Raw genomic sequence first — 6035 nt, 5'->3', positions numbered from 1 at the left:
TGCACCAGAAGAGGGCATTAGATCTCATTACAGGTGGTTGTGAGCCACCATGTGGTTGCTGGGATTTGAACTCAGGACCTTTGGAAGAGCAGTCAATGCTCTTAACCACTGAGCCATCTCACCAGCCCGAATTATTCTATTTTTGTTAGCCTAAGAAGTCAATATTTGTTTTACAAATGATGAATGTATTCTGTAATTATTACACTTTAATTTTCTCAAATCTAGCATATCCACAGGTTTCAATTCATATTAATCATAAATTTATGGGTGATTTTAATCTTCTGGCCTTTGCTGTATACTAACCACATAAACTAAAGTTTGTTCTAACAAATATTGGTGGCTTTATTTTTATCCTCTATCTCTACTTGAATTCTTTTCTTATCTTTATTTGTTATCTCCTATTTTAAGGTCTGTGTATATTTCACATTTCTTATGTCTGTCATTCTAGCATTTTGTTCAACCTGGTCTATATAACTTTGCACCTGTTGTTCTAATTTTTGTTTCCATATTTTATTTTTTTCTTTATTTGGTATCTTTAACATTTTAATATCTTCTTTCTTCTAAATTATTAATTTTAGCAAAGTCTCCTCTAAGCCTGGTGAATTTTTTCCCTAAGGCTCTGTTTTTCAAAAAGACATAAAAACTAAAATGATTTTTAGGATAAGAATGAAACTTAATATCACAATAACTATAAAGGGTCATGTTTTAATTTCCCCTGTCTCTTCCTTCTATCTTCCCTGAACGACTTAGAATAGAAATATATAAAGCCCAGAAGGTCTTTACTATGTTTTTCTTCTTTATATGTTTTATTTCTTTAAAATTATCAACTTCAATATATTTATATCTATGATGTTTTATATTTAGTTCCTTTTACTTTTAGCACAAAAGTATGATTTTTTAAAACAATTTTACCTGATTGGGAGGTCTGTTCTTTGAGTTTGGCTTCTGTTTCTGTGTTTGTGTTATCAGCAGTTCTACCTCATTCTTTCAGCTCACAGAGAAGAGGTGTGTTTCTGCCTTTTACCTGTAATTTGGAATACCTTACTCAATTCTAATTCCTCAACTATTCTGGGAAGTTGTAGGGTTAAAAGTATTGGCTTCTGCTGGGTATGGTGGCTCACGCCTTTAATCCCAGCACTTGGGAGGCAGAGGCAGGCAAATTTCTGAGTTTGAGGCCAGCCTGGTTTACAGAGTGAGTTCCAGGACAGCCAGGAATACACAGAAAAACCCTGTCTCAAAAAAACAAAAACAAAAACAAAACAAAACAAAAAGCATTGGCTTCTTAGGTCAGCACGTGTCTATCCAGGAGTAGCCCCTTTGGTCCTGTCTAGTTAGCTGGCTTTGCCCCACTTAGGTAGACTCTTGGCCTGCAGGAGTAGTTTGGTTAGCTTCCTAAGGCTTTTATGCCCCAGGCAGTGGCCAGAAAAGCTACAGAGTTGTCAAGTAACCTTTCCTATATAAATAGCTGGGATTTCCTCTGCAATCCCTTGTTTAACTCCTTCCTTTGTGGCCTCAAGTTGCTGCTTGGTCGGTTTGACTCTGGCCAAAGATCCTGTTCCCATGGTTTGCCAAGGCTCAAGTTCTTTACCAGATCTCTACCAAGTGTCAGGGCCAGCCGGTCTTTAGAGAAAATCTCAGAGAGATTGCCTTTGCTAAACTGTTAAATTTTGCTGAGAGTGTTAGTTTAAACTTTGCTAAGAGTGTTAACTTAAAATTTCCCTTTGAAATATTTTGTTTTAAGGTCTGAATATGAATTTTAAGGGTATGGATAGCATGCCCCACATTGGGCGCCATGTATAATAAATGAATTATTCTTCATATAAATGTAAACAGTGAATTAATCTGGCAACTGTATTTCTTTACTTTATGCTAGTCCCCAATGACCACACAGAGCAACCAATATTTATTTTAAAGTCCACCTCAAGAGCTGAGCATTTAAATGAAATGATGGACCTTAGCCTCCTATGCTAATCTGGCTACCACCTAGTCCCATCCCAGAATACTTGCATATTATTATTGATCTGGCTCTTTGGGCTTCAGCTGTGTTCCCATAATCTTTTCCTGTACCTCTTTCTCATGGTTCCAAACTCCATCTTCCTCACTGATCTGAATCTCCCTTTCTCCCTTCTCCTTCCTCTGGTTGGCAGAAGTCCTGCCCTATTCTCTATTCTTTCCAGCCATTGGGTGATCAGCATTTAAGAACTGTTTACACAAATTTAAGATAGGAGACTCTTGGTATAAGCATTACAATGATGAGTCTGGATTGAAACCAGATATGAGGTCAGAGAAATCAGCATTTGAATAATGCAAGAATAAAATTTATACAATGTACAAAAACATTATGCCTACATAAATGTGTCATTTAACCCAGGCTGGACTAAGTATCTTTATGTAGCTGAGGGTGACCTTGAATTCCTGACCCTTCTGCCTCTACCTCCCAAGTACTAGGATTATAGGACTATACCACCAAGCCAGGTTTAATTTTATTTTATTTTTGGTTTTATGAGACAGGATCTCTCTGCAACACCCTCAAACTCATTTTATAGACCATTCTGGCCTTGAACTTACAGAACTCCACCTGTCTGACTTCAGAGCAGGAATTAAAGGCTTGCACTACCACACTCAGCTTCAAGCCAGACGTTATTGTTAGTTTTGTTTCTATCTATCTAATATATATATATATATATATATATATATATATATATATATATATATATATATATATATATATATATATATATATATATATATATATATATAATTTGTCTATCTATCCAGAGTGTGTGTGTGTGGCCCTGTGCCATGATGTGCATGTAGCAGTTAAAGACAACTTTTGAAAGTCACTTCTCTTCTTCTACCATATGGCTTGGTAGTAGACATCTTTGCCTGCTGAGCAATCTCACCAACTTGCTAATTTCAAATAAATAAATAAATAAATAAATAAGCAGATTTCTTCTATTTCCTCCTAATGTCCTCATTATTTTCCAGGCTCCATTCTGGAAATACTATCCCTAGCATAGTACAAAAAGAAACAAAATAAGGGAATTATTTCCAGCAGGATGTAATGATGCATATCAATAACCCCAGCCTGTGGTGGACTGAGGCAGAAGGGTTGAGAGTTCAAGACCAGCCTGGATTGCACAGCAAGAACCTGTCTCAAAAAAAAAAAAATTCCTGGGATGGAATTTGTCTGATATTTTTCTCCTGATTTCTCATGACATTAGGATTACAAAAAGAGATCACAGAGGAGGAAGTCCTGACACTATCAATTCCATAGTTTTGCCTTTTGCCAGAAATTCGATTGGAACCACAGCCTTCCAGGTCCACTTCTTTCTGCTAGTGATATACAGGGGAGGCTCCCCCATGTCTGATAGCTCTTTTTATCACTAAAAACATTCCATTCTCTGTATGCACAGCTCACGTCTCCATTCATCTCTGAAGGGCATGTCAGTTGCTCCCCCGTCCTGACAGTTATGGAGAGAGTTGCTATCAGCATGTGTGCAGGGTTTTATGTGGCCATCCCAATGAATGGGTGCAATTACATCATTACATGGTAGGAGTATATAGCATTTCCTAAGGCATCCCTGAGCTGCCTTCCCAACTCACTGGGCCGTTTTACCATTTCTCTAGCAACAAATGTGGTCCTGTTGCTCTGTAGTGACAAGAGACTTAAGTGTTATTTTTGTCACTGGGGCAAAAACTATCGCCCTGACTCTAATAATGTTGAGCCTGATGCCCAGGCTAAAGTATTTGTCAGGTTTCTCCCATGGTAAAATTCCATTTCCCTTCCCCACACCATAGCTGTGTTGTGTGTGTTGGAAAGATGTCAGAAGGTGCACCCCACACTTAAGGATTAGAATTATACTTCGTGTCGATGAGTGTGCAATGTCTACATAAGTTTCTTGGAAGTCTTCCTACATGGGAGACTTGTCCTGTCCCCATTTATTTATTTGTTCAGTTGTTTATTTATATTAGTTCAGATTCGTGGATATTTGTTTTATTCTTTGGATTACTATCAAGAAATGTTTTTATATTGTTGCTCATGGCCTCTTCGGCCGGCCATCAGGAACTTTATCAGTTGGTCCCTGTGTTTCTGTTAATTCAATGACTATGAGTGACTGTAACTCACCTAAACAAAAGAAGCTCTCTTGAGGAACCTCGGTAATATTTGTGTTTCTAAGATCAAAAAGTCTGAGAACGTCCAGAGATCCCTTACCCAATCTGGTTTCAGGTACGTTTGGTTCTAGACGCTGCGATCCTGGTGGAATCCCTGAAAGTCACACTCTTCCACTCTTGGGAATCTCCCCCTTCTGTGTGTCCAGCCCTATCTGAAACCCAGTGATCCCAAAAATGAAACCTGGCCCTCTGTCCTTCCAGAAAACGCCACGGCGGGGCGCCCTGCGCACGGGGTGCATTCCAACCGGCCGCGAGCGTCGCAGAGGGCTGGGCGTCTGGGCTCGCTCAGTCGGGTCCCGGCGGAGCCCGGGCCCCGGCCCGACCCCGGCGACCTGCCTCACCCCTGGGTCTGCGGCGTCTCTCTGGGCCACGTCCGCGCGTTGTGACGCCTAGAACAGAGGGATCGCGGTGAGAGTGGTCCGCGGGCTCCACTCCCCTGGACGCCCTCCCGCCCTCCGCCGACCATTCCCACAGAGAGCAACCGGGCCCTCCCGGCCCAGACGCCGCCCTTCTCTCGCTCTCCTCGTTCCGGCTTTCTCGGCAGGGCAGACCCTTAGCCAGCGCACCAAAAGCCAGCGATAAACAGCTGCAGCTGGAGACCTGGCTAATTGATACAATAAGTTCTGTAATTGCCTCGAAAATAAGGTAATGATTTGGCAGAGGGAATGCTTTGATCTTATCAGCCCAGAGAGATCTCTCCAAAGAAAATTCAGGGACTGGTTGGAGGCTTTCAATTTGAAGTGCAATGCCGAGGGCCAGCCTGACCCCCCCCTCCCCCACGTTCCCTATGTCCTTCTGCAAGTTCTGGGCTTTTCAAGAAGGGATTGCCAAGTCCTAAAATGACCGAAAAGTACACACAATTAGGCCGTGAGATATGCGTTGAAGAGGGGTAGATTCTGGACTGTTCGGAAACAGGGGAATAGCTGAAATGCATAATCCAGTCCTGGAAAGGCTGCAGAAGAGACTGAAATGGAGGTGGGAGGCAAGCTTGGCTCAAACCTCAGACTTTTTTTCACACAGGGAGGCTTGCTGACTTGGACTTTACTCGAAGGAGGGGGTCCAGAGGAGAGAACCTTGTATGCCCTGCCTCTCCAAGAAAACACACACACACACACACACACACACACACACACACACACACACACACGGCGCTGTGGGTGTCCTTGCCTGGCAGAGACTCCAGCACAAAGAGGATTAGAGAGATGAGCTAATCTGGTTTGTATCCCAGACATGGCCCCAGAAAGGGACCCTGTCTACACTGATGTTTAAGGGAGTGGAGTAGTGACGAATCTTGCTTTGAGGGCCTTGCTGGCTGACACTAACAAGGACTCTCCCCACTGGCGTCCCTAAGACGCTAGAGTCCAGGCTTCAGGGTCAAATTTAGGAGGCAGAGGCAGAGGCTTTGGGCATAACAGGATGGCTAAAGAAAGAAGAGATAAACTCAGAGGACGTTCCACAGCAGAAAGTTGCTCTCCATCCTCTCCATCTACTCTCCTCGTCCCACAGTGGGGAAACTGAGGCCCAAAGTGGGGAAGTGACTTACAGTATTGTAAATAGTGCCTAAGTTCTGCGTTGAGTTGAGGGTAGAAAGCATTTTGTTTTTAAATCTTTTCTGGCCCTTGTACTGCAAGAGCTGAGGGTAGGATAAAGTCATGACCAGAGAACATACAGAGGCAGGTACCCAGGGAGATTCAGGAAGCCACAAAGGTAGTTTTGTTTGTTTGGTTGGTTTTTTAAAAGACACTGAGAAACAGATGGAGACTAGAGAGAAAAGAAAGAAGAATATGGATCACAGTTGTGCACCCCTCTCTCTCTCCCTTCCTCTCTCTCTCTCTCTCTCTCTCTCTCTCTCTCTCTCT

The sequence above is a fragment of the Mus pahari genome, chromosome 4 (genome assembly GCF_900095145.1).
Source record: "Mus pahari chromosome 4, PAHARI_EIJ_v1.1, whole genome shotgun sequence".
Taxonomy (NCBI): domain Eukaryota; kingdom Metazoa; phylum Chordata; class Mammalia; order Rodentia; family Muridae; genus Mus; species Mus pahari.
This window is presented reverse-complemented; position numbering follows the sequence as displayed.